At 48.5% G+C, this 20140-nt stretch overlaps 1 protein-coding gene across 3 annotated transcripts in view; it reads left to right on the top strand.

Moving 5' to 3' along the window:
• Positions 1–554: 554 nt before the first annotated feature.
• fbxo46 (F-box protein 46) overlaps positions 555–20140 on the top strand; it is a 39288-nt gene continuing 19702 nt past the window's right edge. Inside the window, exon 1 of one of the 3 annotated variants that reach the window (XM_048522579.2) lies at positions 555–691. The gene's annotated coding sequence lies outside the window, so the exon portion shown is untranslated. Of the gene's footprint in view, positions 692–17994; positions 18370–19692; positions 19759–20140 lie in introns of those variants that run through there. The other 2 variants (XM_048522578.2, XM_048522580.2) reach the window with 2 other exon arrangements.

The following is a 20140-nucleotide window of genomic DNA, read 5'->3' as shown; positions in this document are numbered from 1 at the left end:
TTTAGATTAGGATTATTCCATCGTGGGCCAAAGGGCCTGTACTGTGCTGTACTTTTCTATGTTCTATGTTCCTCCACAGATGCTGCCAGACCTGCTGAGCTTTTCCAGCAACTTATGTTTTTGTTCCTGATTTACAGCGAGCTCAGTTCTTTCGGTTTTTATTTTGAATTTAGGATGTCTGGTCGGCATGGACTGAAGGGTCTGTTTCCATGCTGTATATCTCTGTGACTATTTGGTGAAAGGTGGACTACAATTCCCAGAAGCTATAAGGAGTTAAGATAACAAAGTGTGAAGCTGGATGAACACAGCAGGCCAAGCAGCATCTCAGGAGCACAAAAGCTGATGTTTCGGGCCTAGACCCTTCATCATAGGCCCGAAACGTCAGCTTTTGTGCTCCTGAGATGCTGCTTGGCCTGCTGTGTTCATCCAGCTCCACACTTTGTTATCTCGGATTCTCCAGCATCTGCAGTTCCCATTATCTCTTAGCTATGAGGAGTTGCCAGAATTCCCAGAAGTCACTGGGAAGGGAACTACAATTCCCAGAGATCACTGGGAAGGGGACTACAATTTCTGGGAGCCATGGAGAAGTGGACTACAGTTCCCAGAAGCCAACACAAAGGAGAGCTTCCAGCCCTCATTGAAGCCGGAAGTGTTTCTGAATGGAAGAGGACAAGGAGCTCCGGAAGATCAGGTAAACAGTTCACCTGTTGTACCTAGGCACTGGGATATGAGAGAGACTGTTACAAAACTGGGCCTTCTCTTAACAGAACCATTAAGGAAATATCACTGCAAGAAGATTAAATGATAATTAAGGGGAAAGTTGATATTGTCAAATTAGAGTCTTAAGTGCATGATGACTTTCACAATTGGACTTGTTGCCAATTAGCCCGTGATTTGACGGATGCCTTGGTAGGGGAAGCATTTTTGTAAAAATTCTGTTTAACAAAAAAACAACTGCGGATACTGGAGGTCTAAAACAACCAAAACAAACCCTACAGAAATGGTTAGAGAAGCCCAGCAGGTCAGGCAGCATCTGTGGAGAGGGGAACGCAGTTAACATTTCGGGTTCGTTGGCCCTTTGTTAGAACATAGTTCTGAATTTACAGCATTGGCAGTTCTTTTGGTTCTTATTCTGAAAAAGTCACATCAGATTCAAAACGTTAACTCCGTTTCTCTCCCCACTGATGCAGCCAGACCTGCTGAGTTTCTCCAGCTATTTCTGTTTCTTTTTTGTTGTTTTAAACTCTTCTGCATTGACTAACACGCCCTGGTAGGCTTGATGATTACCTAAGCTGACTTTTATCTTTTATTAATTCACAAGATGTGGATGGCACTGGCCAGGCCAGGATTTACTGTCCATCCCTAAGAGTCCAGAGAGCAATTTGAAGCCAACCACATTGTTCTTACTAGTGGCTCCGATCAAACGATTTTTATAACAATTGGCATTGGCTACAAGGCCCCGATTAGGGTAATTTTTCATTCCAGATTTTTATTGAATTCAAAATTCACTGTCCGCCAAAGAATAATGCAGCATGGAAACAGGCCCTTCGGTCCAACTCAATCATGCCGGCCAGGTTTCATAGAACATAGAACATAGAACATAGAACAGTACAGCACAGAACAGGCCCTTCAGCCCACGATGTTATGCCGACCATTGATCCTCATGTATGCACCCTCAAATTTCTGTGACCATATGCATGTCCAGCAGTCTCTGAAATGACCCCAATGACCTTGCTTCCACAACTGCTGCTGGCAACGCATTCCATGCTCTCACAACTCTCTGTGTAAAGAACCCGCCTCTGACATCCCCTCTATACTTTCCTCCAACCAGTTTAAAACTATGACCCCTCGTGTTAGCCATTTCTGCCCTGGGAAATAGTCTCTGGCTATCAACTCTATCTATGCCTCTCATTATCTTGTATATCTCAATTAGGTCCCCTCGCCTCCTCCTTTTCTCCAATGAAAAAAGTCCGAGCTCAGTCAACCTCTCTTCATAAGATAAGCCCTCCAGTCCAGGCAGCATCCTGGTAAACCTCCTCTGATCCCTCTCCAAAGCATCCACATCTTTCCTGTAGTAGGGCGACCAGAACTGGACGCAGTATTCCAAGTGCGGTCTAACCAAAGTTTTATAGAGCTGCAACAAGATCTCACGACTCTTAAACTCAATCCCCCTGTTAATGAAAGCCAAAACACCATATGCTTTCTTAACGACCCTGTCCACTTGGGTGGCCATTTTAAGGGATCTGTGTATCTGCACACCAAGATCCCTCTGTTCCTCCACACTGCCAAGAATCCTATCCTTAATCCTGTACTCAGCTTTCAAATTCGACCTTCCAAAATGCATCACCTCGCATTTATCCAGGTTGAACTCTATCTGCCATCTCTCAGCCCATCTCTGCATCCTGTCAATGTCCCGCTGCAGCCTACAACAGCCCTCTATACTGTCAACGACACCTCCAACCTTTGTGTCGTCTGCAAACTTGCTGACCCATCCTTCAATCCCCTCATCCAAGTCATTAATAAAAATTACAAACAGTAGAGGCCCAAGGACAGAGCCCTGTGGAACACCACTCACCACTGACTTCCAGGCAGAATATTTTCCTTCTACTACCACTCGCTGCCTTCTGTTGGCCAGCCAATTCTGTATCCAGACAGCTAAGTTCCCCTGTATCCCATTCCTCCTGACCTTCTGAATGAGCCTACCATGGGGAACCTTATCAAATGCCTTACTGAAGTCCATATACACCACATCCACAGCTCGACTCTCATCAACTTTTCTAGTCACATCCTTAAAGAACTCTAAGGTTTGTGAGGCATGACCTGCCCCTCACAAAGCCGTGTTGACTGCATTTGATCAAGCCATGCTCTTCCAGATGGTCATAAATCCTATGCCTCAGAATCCTTTCTAACACCTTGCAGACGACAGACGTGAGGCTTACTGGTCTGTAATTGCCGGGGATTTCCCTATTTCCTTTCTTGAAGAGAGGAATTACATTTGCCTCTCTCCAGTCCTCAGGTACAACTCCAGTGGAGAGCGAGGATGCAAAGATCCTCGCAAGTGGCGAAGCAATTGCATTTCTCGCTTCCCAAAGCAGCCGAGGACAAATCTGGTCCGGGCCTGGCGACTTGTCAATCTTAATGTTTGACAAAATTTTCAGCACATAAAGTTACATTGGGAGTTGGATCAAGAAACCTAGTAAGAGCCAAACTGGCTGCTAAATCCTGAGCCAGGATGGGTAGAAAGCCTAAGTCCAGCACTGAGATCAAAGTTGAAAACTGAGGATAAAATATTCTCCTACTACTCAACCACCGACATACACCCTATGCCCATCCAAACCATCCTACGCTCCATAATCATTTGGCCCTTCATATCTCTGTACACCAGTGGTAGTAGATGGAAAGTATTCAGCCTGGAGCTCTGTGACCAGTGGTGTTCTGCAGGGATCTGTTCTGGGGCCTCTGCTCTTTGTGATCTTTATAAATGACTTGGATGAGGAAGTGGAGGGGTGGGTTCCTAAGTTTGCTGATGACACAAAGGTTGGTGGGGCTGTGGACAGCGTGGAGGGCGACTGTAGTTTGCAATGGGAAATTGACAGGATGCAGAGCTGGGTAAAGAAGTGGCGGATGGAACTCAACCCAGAAAAGTGTGAAGTGATTCATTTTGGAAGGTCAAATTTGAATGCAGAATACAGGGTTTCCTTCAGATTTGACCTCGTCTCCCTACATCATTAAAGAGGGTTTCTGAATTATTACACCAGTGACATTAGCACAACACCCCTGCCTCCTGTGAATATTGCTGGAGAGTCCAGAAGTAGGGGACAACGTAGTAAAATAAAATGGTCCCCATTTAAAGCTGAGACGGGGAGAATTTTTTTTACTGGATGGATGGATGTGAGTCTGTGTAATCTCTGTCCAGAGAGCAGAGGAGGTTGAGTCTTTGAATATTGCATTGGCTGAGTTATTGTCTGTTTTTTATTGTGTGTGTGTGTGTGTGTGTGTGTTAGGAGACTGATCAGACAGGAAAGTGTAGTTGAGGCCGCAATGATGTTGTTGAATGGTGGACCAGGCTCAAGGAGCTAAATGGCCTGCGGGTTATTCTTGTATCCGTGTCTCAGCACCAGATGTAGTCAGGCCTGAGCTCTGCTTCTGGGCTGTGCATCCGTGACTTGTTGCATTGACCAGACAGTGTTTCCAAACAGCTTTCTTTTCGTACAGATCTTGGGACCTTACAGCCAATTTAAATATTGTCGGAACTGCTGCTGTAATTTAGGAGATGCAGTACTCAATTGGCATAAATCAAGCACCTGCAATTACCAAGGAGCTAAAGACCAGCTTGAGAAGTTTTGGTGAAGAGTTCATTGTTGTCAGCCCAGACTGTGGGGAGTCTACATTTACTCTCCGAGGAGCATCCCACCCAGACCCATACCCTTCTCTATCCCAGTAACCCTGTAACTAGCCTGCACATCCCTGGTCACTACAATTTCCCATGGCCAGTCCATCGTAGCCTGCACATCTTTGGACTGTGGGAGCTGGAGCACCCGGAGGAAACCCACGCAGACACGGGGAGAATGTGCAAACTCGACACAGACAGTCGCCCGAGGGTGGAATTGAACCCAGGTCCCTGTGAGACCGCAGTGCTAACCGCTGAGTCACCGTGTCACCAAGGAGAGTATTCTACCCCTTTTGCAGTTCAAAATACAGTCAAGGGGTCAGATCCGTTCCTCGGCATGTCGAGGATCACATACTCAGTGTTGCACAGAAGGTGTATTGATGCCATCCTTCATGTTACACAAAAGCTCTCACTGTTAGTGACTGCTATTCGAACGCTAACAGGGACCCTGCATAGGTATTTTCAAGCTAACCTGTTCAGGAATATTATCACCTCCACTGCATCAGGCAGCGTTTGACTCCAGCCCACCTGCCTCAGAGGTAGGGACCTTACCAGCTGAGCAGGAAGCCTGCACATGCTGACACTTGGCCGTCTCAATACTGATAGACGTCTGAGGAGTTCTGACATACGTCTGTCAGTATCGACGCAGCCCTGGGGCCTCTGCTGTACACACTAACATAATCCCAGAGACTGGTAATCCAGTTGCTCAAACTAATGATCCAGGGACGCAGGTTCAAATCCCGCCATAGGCAGCTATAAGACCATAAGACATAGGGGTGGAGGTAAGGCCATTCGGCCCATCAAATCCACTCTGCTATTTAAATCATGGCTGATGGGCATTTCAACTCCACTTCACTGCACTCTCCCCATAGCCCTTGATTCCTTGTGAGATCAAGAATTTGTCGATCTCTGTCTTGAAGGCATCTAACGTACTGGCCTCCACTGCACTCTGTGGCAATGAATTCCACAGGCCCACCACTCTCTGGCTGAAGAAATGTCGTCTCATTTTAGTTTTAAATTCACCCCCTCTAATTTTAAGGCTGTGCCCACGGGTCCTAGTCTCCCCACCTAACGGAAACAACTTCCTAGCGTCCACCCTTTCTAAGCCATACATTATCTTGTAAGTTTCTATTAGATCTCCCCTCAACCTTCTAAACTCTAATGAGTACAATCCCAGGATCCTTAGCTGTTCATCGTACATTAAAACTACCATTCCAGGGATCATCTGTGTGAATCTCCGCTGGACACACTCCAGGGCTAGTATGTCCTTCCTGAGGTGGTGGAATTTCAATTTGCTGACCAAAATCTGGAATTGTTAGCTAGTCATGGTAACCATCAAACATGCAGAAACCTCATGTGTAATGTCTTTTAAAGGGAGGAAATCTGCTGTCCTTACCATGGTGATCTGATCAAAGTCTCCCGAGATATTAACAGGAAAAGACAGGGGAGGTAAAGATAAACTATTTCCACTGGTTAGGGATTCTAGAACTAGCGGGGGCATAGTCTGAGAATTAGGGCCAGACTGTCCAGGAGAGAGGAAGGGTCCCGACCCGAAATGTCAACTTTCTTGCTCCTCTGATGCTGTGTTCCTCCAGCTCCAGTATCTGCAGTTCTTGCGATCTCTGTTCAGGGGAGATGTTAGGAAGGAACTTTGACACACAAACGGGTGAGAGAGGTTTGGAACTCTCTTCTGCTAATAGCTGGATCAGTTGTTAATTTTAACATTTGAGGCGGATCGTTTTAGAATTTAAAATTAGATTTTAGACTTAAGTATAGGAATGCAAGAATACAGTGAGAAGCAGACGAAGATGCCATTCTCTCTCCCCATCTTGGACACAAAACCAGAATTTTAAAATAAAACAACAACAGCAGAAATAAAACAAACACAGGCAAAAGGAAAGAAAAATGTCCAGACCTAAAAGAAAGAAGAATGTACAGATCTTAAAAACCCATTTCGATGAATGTGCACGAATGCTTAGGCTCCAGACCTAGCTGAGGCCTGTAGTCTTTTGCTGAGACGCCTGCCTCAGATCGCCAGGAGGAGTTCTGCTACTGCCTCCTTTATAAAGCAAAGGTGTTAAGGGATACGGAACGAAGGCAGGTGTATGGAGTTGGGCCACGGATCGATCATGATCTCAGCGAATGGCAGGACAGGCTCGAGGGGCTGAATGGCCTACTCCTGTTCCGATATTCCATTGCCCAGGCAGGCCACTCAGTCAATGGGGACTTAGACACTGGCAACCAATGCTGACCTTACCAGCAAAGCCCACATCCAATGGGAGAATAACCTAAGACAAATGGGTAAGGCTGTTTCCGTTAGCGGGGAGATTAGGACCCGTGGGCAAAGCCTTAAAATTAGAGGGGGTAAATTTGAAACGGAAATGAGACGACATTTCTTCAGCCAGAGAGTGGTGGGCCTGTGGAATTCATTGCCGCAGAGTGCAGTGGAGGCCGGGACGTTAGATGCCTTCAAGGCAGAGATTGACTAATTCTTGATCTCACAAGGAATCAAGGGCTACGGGGAGAGTGCAGGGAATTTAGTGACTCAGCGAAGATCTTTGAGGACAGTAGATCATTTCAGAGCAATGCCTAAGAGCTCAAAAGGTTCTGATGTCCCTGCAGTACAGTGGGAGTTCGACATGAGGGGTCAGCTGTGATTCAGTGTGTAGCATTCCAACCCCTAAGGCATGAGGCTGTAGGTTCAAATCGCAACTCCAGAGACTTAGAGTCATTGAGATCTACTACATGGAAACAGATCCTTCAGTCCAACTTGCCCAAGCCAACCAGATATCCTAAATAAATCTAGTCCCATTTTCCAGCATTTGACCCCTATCCGTCCAAACTCTTCCTATTCATATACCCTTCAAGATGCCTTTTAAATGTTGTAACTGTACCAGCCTCCACCACTTCCTCTGGCAGCTCATTCCATACACACACCACCCTCTGTGTGAAAAAGTTGCCCCTCATGTCCCTTTTAAATCTTTCCCCTCTCACCTTAAACCTATGCCCCTCTAGTTTTGGACTCCCCCACCCTGGGGAAAAGACCTTGGCTATTCACCCTATCTGTACCCCTTATGATTTTATAGACCCCTATAAGGTCACCCCTCAGCCTTCGATGTCTCAGGGAAAATAGCCCCAGCCTATTCAGCCTCTCCCTGTAGCTCAAACCCTCCAGACCTGGCAACATCTTTGTAAATGTTTTTTGCATCCTTTCAAGTTTCAACATCTTTCCTATAGGAAGAAGACCAGAATTGAACGCAGTATTCCAAAAGTGGCCCTAACCAATGTCCTGTACAGCCGCAACGTGACCTCCCAACTCCTACACTCAATGCACTGACCAATAAAAGCAAGCGTAGCAAACGCATCCCTCACTGCCCTGTCTGCCTGTGACTCCACTTTGTTGATCTGTTGATGTGATGTGGGCTGATACACTCAATGCTGCACTGAGGGTGTACTGAAGCCATCTTTCATCTGAGGAGTTAGACAGAGACCCTGTCTGTAAATGACCCCTGTTCGAAGTTGATGAGTTCTTCCTGTCGCTGAGTCCACATCGCGAAAGTGATCATAAATAAAAGGCTAGAGACAAAAGAACTGCAGCAGCTGGAATCCAAGGTGGACGAACAGGAATCTGGAAAATCGCAAGCCAGGCAGCATCTGGAGGAAAGGAGCAGTCAACGTTTCGGCTAATGTCGACTGCAGCCTCCTGTTTGATCATAACATAAAATCCCAAAAGTGCTGCAGAAACCCAGCAGGTCTGGTAGCCTCGAGGGAGAGAGAGAGAGAATCAGAATTACCACTTAGAACCTGATATGACTCTTTCTCAGAGCAAGTGATCATCACCATTGCATTCATTGATAGTGGGAACTGCAGATGCTGGAGAATCCGAGATAACAAAGTGTGGAGCTGGATGAACACAGCAGGCCAAGCAGCATCTCAGGAGCACAAAAGCTGACGTTTCGGGCCTAGACCCTTCATCAGAGACCCTCTCTCATGAAGGGTTTAGGCCCGAAACGTCAGCTTTTGTGCTCCGAAGATGTTGCTTGGCCTGCTGTGTTCATCCAGCTCCACACTTTGTTTATCATCGTTGCATTGGTGTTTTAAGAACTTGCTGCGTACAATGTGACTGAGGCATTTCCTACAGTACAACAGTGACAAGCCTCCAAGGTATGTGGACCCTCCTAAAGCAGTGATAGTTGTTATATGGAATCATAATGGCACAGAAAAGCCTTACACCCTGTGGTCGAGGTGCCAGTTCTTTCCAGTTTAGCTAGTGCCACTCCCCCGACTGTTTCTGCAGCCCTTACGAGTACCCCCTCCTCATAATTATCCAAATCTCATTTGAAAGCCTCAATCCTGTCTGGCCTCCTCCATCAATCCCAGGCAGCGCGTTTCAGATCCGAACCACTCTCAGAATTTTTCCTCATTTCGCCTGAAATCAATTCACCTTCTTCCATCACTGGGAACGTTCTCTCCCTGTCTGCTCTGTCCAGGCCCTTTATGGTCTGGAGTTCCTCCTCTCAGCCTTTGTTTCCTCAAGGAGAGACCTCTCAAGTCTGAATCCAAGGTTTCCATTCCCAGCAACAGAATGAACATGAAGAAGGTGCTGAAGAAACAGAAAGATGGAGCGGGAATGAGAATACTTGGGTAAATTCAGACATACATCATGTTGTGTGGCACTATCACTGCGCTAAATGGGTCAGACTTTGAGCAGATCTAGCAACTCAAGTCTGGGCATCCATGAGGCGCTGTAGGCCATCAACAGCAGCAGAATTGTACTCCATCTCACCATGGCCTGGCATATCTCCCACTCAACCATTACCATCAAGCCAGGGAATCAACCCTGGCTCAATGTAGAATGCAGGAGGGCATGCCAGGAGCAGCACCAGGCATACCTGAAGACAAGGTACCAACCTGGTGAAGCCACCAAACAGGACCACTCGCATGCCAAATAGTGAAAGCAGCAAGTGATAGATAGAGCTAAGCGATCCCACAACCATTGGATTGGATTTGAGTCCTGCCACATCTAGTCGTGAATGATGGTGGATAATTAAACAGTTGACTGGAGGAGGACACTCCACAAATATCCCCATCCTCAATGATGGGGGAGCCCAGCACATCGCTGCAAAAGTTAAGGCTGAAGCATTCGCAGCAACCTTCAGCCAGAAGTGCCGAGTGGATGATCCATCTTGGCCTCCCCAGACACTAATCTTCAGCCAATTCGATTCACTCCACATGATGTCGAAACGGTTGGAGATGCTGTACAGTGCAAAGGTTATGGGCCCTGACAACATTCCAGCAATAGTGCTTATGCTCCAGAACTTGCCGCTCCCCTAGCCAAGCTGTTCCAGTACAGTTACAGCACTGGTATCCTCCCGACAAAGTGGAAAATTACCCAGGTACGATAAAAAGCAGGACAAATCCAACCTGGCCAATTACTGCCCCATCAGTCTCCTCTCGATCACAAATAAAGTGATGGAAGGTGTCAGTAACAGTACTATCAAGCAACACCTACTCAGCAATAACCTGCTCAGTGACGCCCAGTTTGGGTTCTGCCAGGGCCACTCTGTTCCTGACCTCATTACAGCCCTGGTTCAAACATGGACAAAAGAGCTGAATTCCAGAGGTGAGGTGAGAGTGACAGCCCTTGACATCAAGACTGCATTTGAGTGAGTGTGGCATCAAGGAACCCGAACAAAACTGGAATCAACGGGTATCGGGGGCTAATGCTCTGATTGTTGGAGTCATACTTGACACACAGGAAGATGGTCGTGGTTTTTGGAGGTCAGTCACTCAGCTCCAGGACATCTCTGCAGGAGCTCCTCAGCGCAGTGTCCTAGGCCCAACCATCTTCAGCTGCTTCATCAATGACCTTCCCTCCATCCTAGGGTCAGAACTGGGGACCTTCGCCGATGATTGCACAGTGTTCAGCACCATTCGTGACTGCTCAGATACTGAAGCCGTCCATGTTCACATGCAACAAGATCTGGACTGATTGAGAGGCTTGGAGGTGTTTATATATAGAATAACAGATACCCAAGAGTGAGTTCCAAACTGGAATTTAACTGAGGATCCTGGGTGGTTTATATAGAAGATAACATATACCTGGGAGTGAATTGGTGGAATGGAATCAAGGTGGTGGGGGTCAATTTTAGATGTGGATATTGTTGGCACATATATATCAAGCATAACAAACAGCAATAAATCTAACTAGGGAGGTCAGGGTGAAATTGATGACACAGAAGGGTCATTGACAGGTTAGAGAGTATCTTACTTTCCCTCAACGGGAGGGAGAGAGGTGCAGCTAGTCAGGAATGATTCTTGCTTGTCTCCAGTATCCAGGAGCTGGAACGATCCCCCTGGACAGGGGAGTGGGGGGTGGGGTGGGGGGAGCGGGTAGGGTGGTCACAGCGGTATTGGGTTCATCTGTGATGCCTACCATAGAGGAAAAGCCTTATAACCCGTAATCTAATCTAATCTAATAACCCATAGTGCCTGGGACCAGAGACAAAGAAGGGACACCTGGAGATACTTGAATCCTGGAACTTTGTGAGAAAGTTGGTGTACGGAATTTAAAAAGCGGCTTGACCTGTTGGGATGTGCCGTTCATTCCCAGATATAAATGAGGATTCAGCAATTTCCTGACAAACCTCTTAAGTGCCAACGTGCAAGATTCAGAGTTGACCTTGTTACGAATACCATGTATCCGATAATCAACAAAACAACCAGAAACCTGCCTCTATCATCGAATCACAGAAACCCTACAGTGTGGGAACAGGCCCTTCGGCCCAACAAGTCCACACCGACCCTCACAGCATCCCACCCAGACCTATTTCCCCCTATAACCCACCTCACTTGCACATCCCTGAACACTACAGGGTAATTTAGCATGGCCAATCCACCCTAACCTGCACATCTTTGGACTGTGGGAGGAAATGGGAGCACCCGGAGGAAACCCACGCAGGCACGGGGAGAATGTGCAAACTCCACACAGACAGTTACCCGAGGGCCCCTTTCATTGTCTTGGAATGTCCCGAAGCCCTTCACAGCCAATGAACTACTTTTCATGTTCACTCACTACCATAAAGTATGAAAACCTCCCTGTCAGATCCCCAAACGTCTGTCCCACCATCTACAAGGCACAAGTCAGGAGTGGGATAGGATACACCCCACTTGCCCTGGATGGGGGCAGCTCCAACAACACTTAAGAAGCTCAACACCATCCAGGGCAAAGCAGCCCCTGCTCGATTGGCCCCACATCCACAAGCATCCACAACCTTCGCCACCAATACTCAGTTGCAGCCATGTGTACCATCTACAAAGTGCCTTGCAGCATCTCACCAAGGCTTGTTCCATACTGCATCACAACATGCAAACTCCCCTCCCTGGAAGGACAAGGGCAGCAGACACATGGAACACAACAGCCTGAAAGTCGTTCATCCCACCCACACCACAACACCACCCCCCCCCCCACCCCAAATCCACACAATGTTCTGACATAGGGGCACAGAGCTGTACAGCACAGAAACAGACCATTCAGTCCACCTCATCCAGATATCCTAACTTAATCTTGATATGTTTGCCCATTCGGGCAATATCCCTCTAAACCCGTCCTATTGATGTCCCCATCCAGATGCCTTTTAAATGTTGTAACTGTACCAGCCCCCACCACTTCCTCTGGCAGCTCATTCCATTCACGCACCACCCTCTGTGTGAAAAAGTTGCCCCTTAGGTCCCTCTTAAGTCTTTCCCCTCTCACCTTAAACCTGTGCCCCTCTAGTTTTGGACCCCACTACCCTGGGGAAAAGACCTTAACTGTTTATCCTATCCATGCCCCTCATGATTTTATAAACCTCTATAAGGTCACCCCTCAGCCTCGACACTCCAGGGAAAATAGCCCCAGGCTATTCAGCCTCTCCCTGTAGCTCAAACCCTCCAACCCTGGCAACATCCTTGTAAATCTTATCTGAACCCTTTCAAATTTCACAACATCTTTCCTATAACAGGGAGACCAGAAGTGAACGCAGTATTCCAAAAGTGGCCTAATCAATGTCCTGTACAGCTGCAACATGACCTTCCAACTCCTACACTCGATGCACTGACCAATAAAGACGTGTACCAAATGCCTTCTTCAATTCCCTGTCTATCTGTGACTCTACTTTTAAGGAGCTATGAATATCCATCCCACGGTCTCTTTGTCTGGCAACACTCCCACGAGACCCTACCATTAAGTGTACAAGTCCTGCCCTGATTTACCTTTCCAAAATGCAGCACCTCATGCCTTGGAAATATATCGCCGTTCCCTCATTGTTGCTGGTTCAAAATCCTGGAATTCCCTCCCTAAGGGTATTGTGAATCTACCCACATCTGCAGGTAACTCATCACCACCTTCTCGAGGGGCAACTAGGGACGGGCCATAATACTGGACTAGCCAGTGACATGCATGTCACATGAACAATTTGGTAGGAGCCAAATTGCTCACAGCAAGCTTCCACAAACAAATATGTGTTAATGATTAGACAATCCACCTTCCTGAAAAACGCAGAAATCGCTGGAGGAACTCAGCAGGACTGGCAGCGTCTGTAGAGAGAAAGCAGAGCTAATGTTTTGAGTTCAAAGGAGGTACAGTGTGCAGTTCGGGTTGCCCTGCTATCGGAAGGATGTTATTAACTTGGAGAGTGTTCAGCAAAGATTTACCAAGGTGTTGTCAGGAATGGAGGGTTTGCATTGTAAGGAGAGGCTGGAACCTCACTCACTGGAGTGTAGGAGGTTGAGGGCTGACCTTATAGAGGTTTATTGAAACATAAAGGGCATGGATAATGTGAATGGCAAACGTCATTTTGCTAGTAGTGGAGTTCAAAACTAGAGGGCATAGGTTTAAGTTGAGAGGGGAAAGATTTGAAAAAGACACGAGAGGCAATTTTTGTTTTCCATAGAGAATCGTTCGTGTATGGAATGAACTCCCAGAGGATGTAGGGACAGTTACAGCATTGAAAAGACATTGGACAGCTACACAAATAGGTTTGGAGGGGTAGGGGCCAAACACAGGCAGGTGAGGCTAATTTAGTTTGGGAACTTGGTTGGCATGGACCTGTTGGACCGAAGGGTCTGTTTTTGTGCTGCGTGACTCTATGACCTGAAGAAGGGTCAGCGGACTCAAAATGTTAACTCTGCTTTCTGTCTCCCCAGATGCTGCCAGACCTGCTGAGTTTCTCCAGCTCTTTCTGATTTGTGTTTCTGATCTTCTGGATTGTAAAATTCTATTATGCTATTCTACATTTGACACCTACGGTTCTTCAGTTTTATTTTAATCTACTTTTGTGATATCAATAAAGGGATAGATTTACAGCCAGGAAGCTGCATTTGGGGGCTTGGGTTTCCCTGCTCTTCTTCACCCTGGTGCTGCAGGATGTTTAGACCCAGCTGAGAGGTTAGATAGCATGGAAGAGGACCCATAAGAAGCCATTTGGCCCATTGAGCCTGCTCCAGTCCAATCCTTAGCAGCATCTTTTCCTCAAATCCCTTGATTTCCTGAGAGACCAAAATCCCATCTATCCCAGTCTTAAATGTATTAGACATGTCCACGATAGGTCGTTTAACCAAAACTGCAACAGCACAGCAATCCCCCAGTGCTGCATTTGGATGGCAGCCCAGATTCTTTGCACGGATCTCTGGAGTGGGAGTCAAACCCACTACCTTCCTGACTCAGGATAGAAAACGGTGGCCAGAAGACAACTCTACACAGGGTCACTGTCTTTGTCATTGTCATAGAGTCTTACAGCATGGAAACAGGGCATTTGGCCCAATGTGTCCATTTCTACCAGGTTTTCTAAGCTGAATTACTCTCATTTGCCAGCATTTGGCTCATGTCCCCATAAACCCTTCCTACTCATGTACCCATCCAGATGCCTTTTAAATGTTGTAACTGTACCAGCCTCCACCACTCCCTCTGGCAGCTCATTCCATACGCACCACCCTCTGTGTGAAAACGTTGTCCCTTTTAAACCTTTCCCTTCTCACCTTAAACCTATGCCCCTCTAGTTTTGGACTGCCTTGGTCTGGGGAAATGACTTTTGCTATTAACCCTATCCATACCCCTCATGATTTTATAAACCTTTATAAGGTCGCCCCCTCAGCCTCTAACAGTCCAGTGAGAAAAATCCCAGCCTGTCCATGTAGCTCAAACCCTCCATTCCCAGCAACATCCTGGAAAATCTTCTCTGAACCCTCTCCAACTTAATAATATCCTCTTATAACAGGGCGACCAGAGCTGGACACAGTGCTCCAGAAGAGGCCTCACAAATGTCCCATACAACATCAACATGACATCCCAAGTCCCTATATGTAGAGGTCTGAGCAATGAAGGCAAGTGTGCTAACTGCCTTGTTAACCACCCTGTCTACATGTGATGCAAATTTCAAAGGATTATGTACCTGAGCCCCTAGGTTACTCTGTTCTACAACACTACCCAAAGCCCTAGTTTTAATAGTACAAATCCTGTTCTTGTTTGTTTTACCAAAATGCAATACTTTACATTTTACAAATTAAACCCCATCTGCTACTCCTCAACCCATTGACCCATTTTATTGCCCTTTCCTAAATGCCCCCCCCACCCTTGCCCAATCTGCTGTGACTACTCTGTAAATGTCAGGAAAAGGCTCAGGGGCATCAGGTGAGGAATAAGGCTGTCCTCCTGTTTATGTACTCCTTACACACCGTGCAGTCTGCTCTGTGTGGTTGCAATAGATGCTGGAAATCTGAAATAAAAACAGAAATTGCTGGAGAAACTCAGCGGGTCGGGGCAGCATCTGTGCAAAGAGAGAGAGAGAAAGAGAGAAACAGAGTTAATGTTTCAAGTCCAGTAGTTTAGGACTGGAGGATGCTGGTTATTAATGTCACTCTGTCATAAGGATTTTCTTTTAAACAGTGCAGAAAGAAGCCCTTCTGCCCATCATGTCCTCACCAGTCACAACCAATCACATCCATCCCATAGTATGCCAACCACAACTGCAGACAGTACTCCAGCTGTGGCCTAGCCAGTGTTGTATACAGCTTCATCATAACCTCTGTCCTCTTATATTTGATGTCTTCACGAATAGAGAGTTGTTGAACAGAGACCTTAGGATGCAGGTTCATAGCTCCTTGAAGGAGGAGCCACAGGTAGACAGGGCAGTGAAGAACGTGTTTGCTACGCTTGCCTTTATTGGTCAGTGCATTGAGTGTAGGAGTTGGGAGGGTCATGTTGTGGCTGGACAGGACATTGGTTAGGGCCACTTTTGGAAAACTGTGATCAGTCCTGGTCTCCCTGCTATAGGTAGGATACTGTGAAACTTGAAAGGGTTCAGAAAAGATTTGCACGCATGTTGCCAGGTTTGGAGGGTTTGAGCTACAAGGAGAGGCTGAATAGGCTGGGGCTATTTTCCCTGGAGCATCGGAGGCTGAGGGGTGACCTTATAGAGGTTTATAAAATCATTAGGGGCATCGATAGGGTGAATAGCCAAGGTCTTTTCCACAGGGTGGGGGATTCCAAAATTAGAGGGGCATAGGTTTAAGGTGAGAGGGGAAAGATTTAAAAGGGGCCTGAGGGACAACATTTTCACACAGAGGGTGGTGCGTGTATGGAACGAGCTGCCAGAGGAAGTGGTGGAGGCTGGTACAGTTACAGCATTTAAAAGGCATCTGGATGGGGACATGAATAGGAGGGGTTAGGAGGGATATGGGCCAAATGCTGGCAAATGAGACTGGATTAATTTAGGATATCTGGTTGGCATGGACAAGATGGACCGAAGGGTCTGTTTCTGTGCTGTACAGCTCTGTGACTGTATGATACCCTCATGCCATAAATGGATAGAAGAGGTTACAGAATCATGTTGTACTTCAGAGGTGTTGACCTTGGGACCTAAGGGGCTACGTTTTCACACAGAGGGTGGTGCATTTATGGGAAGCTGAAATGCTCCATCTTATAACCTTGATTTTATAATCTATAAACCCCACCCGCCACCACTAACTTTTCCAGCACTCCCCTCCCCCTACCTCCCTACCTGGTCCAGCACTCCCCTCCCCCTACCTCCCTACCTGGTCCAGCACTCCCCTCCCCCTACCTCACTGCCTGGTCCAGCACTCCTCTCCCCCTACCTCCCTGCCTGGTCCAGCACTCCCCTCCCCCTACCTCCCTGCCTGGTCCAGCATTCCTCTCCCCCTACCTCCCTGCCTGGTCCAGCACTCCCCTCCTCCTACCTCCCTGCCTGGTCCAGCATTCCTCTCCACCTACCTCCCTGCCTGGTCCAGCACTCCTCTCCCCCTACCTCCCTGCCTGGTCCAGCACTCCCCTCCTCCTACCTCCCTGCCTGGTCCAGCACTCCTCTCCCCCTACCTCCCTGCCTGGTCCAGCATTCCTCTCCACCTACCTCCCTGCCTGGTCCAGCACTCCTCTCCCCCTACCTCACTGCCTGGTCCAGCACTCCCCTCCTCCTACCTCCCTGCCTGGTCCAGCATTCCTCTCCCCCTACCTCACTGCCTGGTCCAGCACTCCCCTCCCCCTACCTCCCTGCCTGGTCCAGCATTCCTCTCCCCCACCTCACTGCCTGGTCCAGCACTCCTCTCCCCCTACCTCCCTGCCTGGTCCAGCATTCCTCTCCCCCTACCTCACTGCCTGGTCCAGCACTCCCCTCCTCCTACCTCCCTGCCTGGTCCAGCATTCCTCTCCCCCTACCTCCCTGCCTGGTCCAGCACTCCTCTCCACCTATCTCCCTGCCTAGTCCAGCTGCCCCCTCCCTCCTACCTTCCCTCCCTCCTCCAGCCTTATCTTCCTCCATCCCAGCTCCAGCTCTCCTCATCCCTCTCTCCCCATCCCTCCTTCCTCATCGCTCCCTCTCCATCCGTCCTCCATCCCTCCCTCCCTCCTGCCCCCATTCGTCCCTCCCTCATCCATCCCTCTATCCCTCCCTCCCTCATCCAACTCTCCCTCCTTCCCTCATCCATCCATCCCTCCCTCATCCTTCCATCCCTCTCTCATCCAACTCTCCCTCCTTCCCTCATCCATCCATCCCTCCCTCATCCTTCCATCCCTCTCTCATCCATCCCTCTATCCCTCCCTCCCTCATCCAACTCTCCCTCCTTCCCTCATCCATCCATCCCTCCCTCCCTCATCCTTCCATCCCTCTCTCATCCATCCCTCCCTCATCCATTCCACCCTCCCTCCCTCCCTCATCCGTCACTCACTAATGCATCCCTCCCTCCCTCATCCATCGCACCCTCCCTCATCCATCCATCCCTCCCTCCCTCATCCCTCCTTCGCTCATCCATCCCTCCCACCCTCATCCATCCATTCCTCATCCATTCCTCCCTCATCCATCCCTCCCTCATCCATCCCTCCCTCCCTCATCCATCCCTCCCTCCCTCCCTCATCCATCCCTCCCTCCCTCCCTCCCTCATCCCTCCCTCCCTCCCTCATCCATCCCTCCCTCCCTCCCTCCCTCCCTCCCTCATCCATCCCTCCCTTCTCCCTCTCTCCTAGCTCCCTCCCTCTCTCCCTCTGCCTGCCATATATAGACATGCCCTGAATGCTGCCCGCTGATAGGCTCCGGGCGCTTCGCAAGTCTCTGTCAACAAATGGCCTCTGTCCCGCTGGTTTTGCAGAGAGGGTTTTAGCGGAGAAGCTGCTGCATTGCTCTTGGCCCCTGGTCACTCTCTTCACCTTCACCTAGAGACTGTGTGTGTGTGTGTGTGAGAGAGAGAGAGAGAGAGAGAGAGAGAGAGTGAGTGAGTGAGTGAGTGAGTGAGTGTGTGAGAGAGAGAGAGACACAGAGTGAAAGGAGGCAGCGCAGAAAGCTCTCGGAGCACGCAGAGTGCTGCAGCATTTCAGTCCCTCTCTGTGTCTATTGCAAGACCTTCCCACTTCTGGCCTGCAGCAGATGGCAGAGCAGGGGACTAGATTAGCAGCAATCCTGGACAGGAGGCACCACGCTCTCTTTGTGATGAAGGTAAGGGGAATTGAGCTCTTGTCGAGTCGCAATCGGGGAAGAGGGAACGGCTCTGTTTGCATTTTTATTTGTGTTTGTGTGAGGCTAGAGTGGGATTAATACACTGTTGCTGCTGCCTCTTATAGGGGAGACTGGAGTCCTATTTTCTTCTTAAAAATAGATTCCCTCTTGCCTGTGTGTATGTGAGTCTTTGCCTACCCTCAATATATTTCTCTGCACTCAGAGATATTCCCCGATTCAGAAAGAAAAATGCCACTTGAGAGGTGTGTGTGTGTGTGTGTGTGTGTTTTAACAGCTCTCTGGCCCATTGTGTCCCTGTCCATTATCTTCTCTTTACTAAACTCTCTTTTCCCAGCAATGGGGTGTCAAGTGATCACCTCAACACATCTGGAGGGTCCCTGTCTCCTTCGGGTACTGAGTTGCAGATCCTCACCATCCTCTGTGGCAATTAGGGGACTTGTTTTTAAAAGATAGGCACCTGGATTTGCAAGGAATGGAGGGCTGGGGACCAAGGGCAGGCAGAAAGATTTCGTTTAATTTGGAGTCATGTGCAGCACAACATTGTGGGCCAAAGGGCCTGTTCCTCTGCTCTACAGCTCTACGATCTAAGATTGATTTGCCTCAAATCCTTTCTAAACCTCTTGCTTCTCACGTTAAAACTCTTCCCCCATTGACCCCCAGCTAAGGGGGAAAGTCTCTCTATATCTGCTTCCTGCTTATGCCCCCTCGGTAACTATGTACATCTGAGTCAGTTCCCCCCACCCCCACTTTTCCCCAGCCTGGGCTTCTTCACGTTGGGTCTCGTTCCTTGTATTTTTCTTTTAAAACTCCACCCCCCCCCCCAAGCCCTATCTCTTCCCTCTGGCCCCAGTTCCTGCCCGTAGAGTGTGCGCCAGGGTCTGGTCATGTTTGTGAGATCCCTGCGAGGAATTCCAAACAGCGTAGAGACCGCAACACACTTTCCCTTTTCAAACCAAAGAGATTATTGTGTAACCCCATCTCTGCTCGGTCCACTAGCAAAGCTGCCTCAGCACTCAGTTGGAAGATAAGGCAGACAGATGGTAATTATTTGCTTCCACCTCACTATCCCTTTATTTATTTTCCCCCTCGCTGGTGTCGAAATGAGAGGCTTGATCTCTCCCAATGCCTCTGCGGGGTGAAGGGGGTGGGGGTTGTTGGGCAAGCCTAGGGGAGAGAGAGTGGTAGAGGCCGTGATCACACGGGTGGCAAGTTTTTGAGTTTGCAGGAGAGAAGCGGGGGCGCTGGGAGAGTCGTTGTTGTAGCGCGACGGTCCTGGATTGCGACGTTGGAACCGGTTCAGGAGTGAGGCGGGGGAGGACTGGTGTATAGCAGAACGTTAAGATCACAACAGTCAAGCCGTCCAGCTCTGTGAGCCTTCTGTCTGTCTGTGTGTGTGTGTGTGTGTGTGTGTCTGTCTCTGCCTGTCTGTGTGTGTGTCTCTCTGCCTGTCTGTGTGTGTGTGTCTGTGTGCCTAAGGCTGAAGTCAGCAAGATGGCCTCATCATTGTGGCCTGAATTGGGATCAATACTAGTGACTGGGATTAGTGGCTCAGACTGAGGGGGGGTGGGCAGGTGGGTTGGAGAAGAGGAGCGTGCCCCCTTTCGGATTTTATTTTGCTCTCTTGCCTTGTGAAAAGACTTCAATGTTGCTGTCTCTGAGGCACTGTTGTACTGATTTGCATCATCCTTGTTCTCACTGCTGGAGAGATTATGCTTGCGGATGGTGATCAGCAGGAACAACCAGCCCATTC

Source organism: Stegostoma tigrinum, chromosome 39, assembly GCF_030684315.1.
Source record: "Stegostoma tigrinum isolate sSteTig4 chromosome 39, sSteTig4.hap1, whole genome shotgun sequence".
In the NCBI taxonomy this organism is placed as follows: Eukaryota; Metazoa; Chordata; class Chondrichthyes; order Orectolobiformes; family Stegostomatidae; genus Stegostoma; species Stegostoma tigrinum.
Note: the sequence above shows the minus strand (reverse complement) of the source record. Positions and strands in the feature narration are given on the sequence as shown.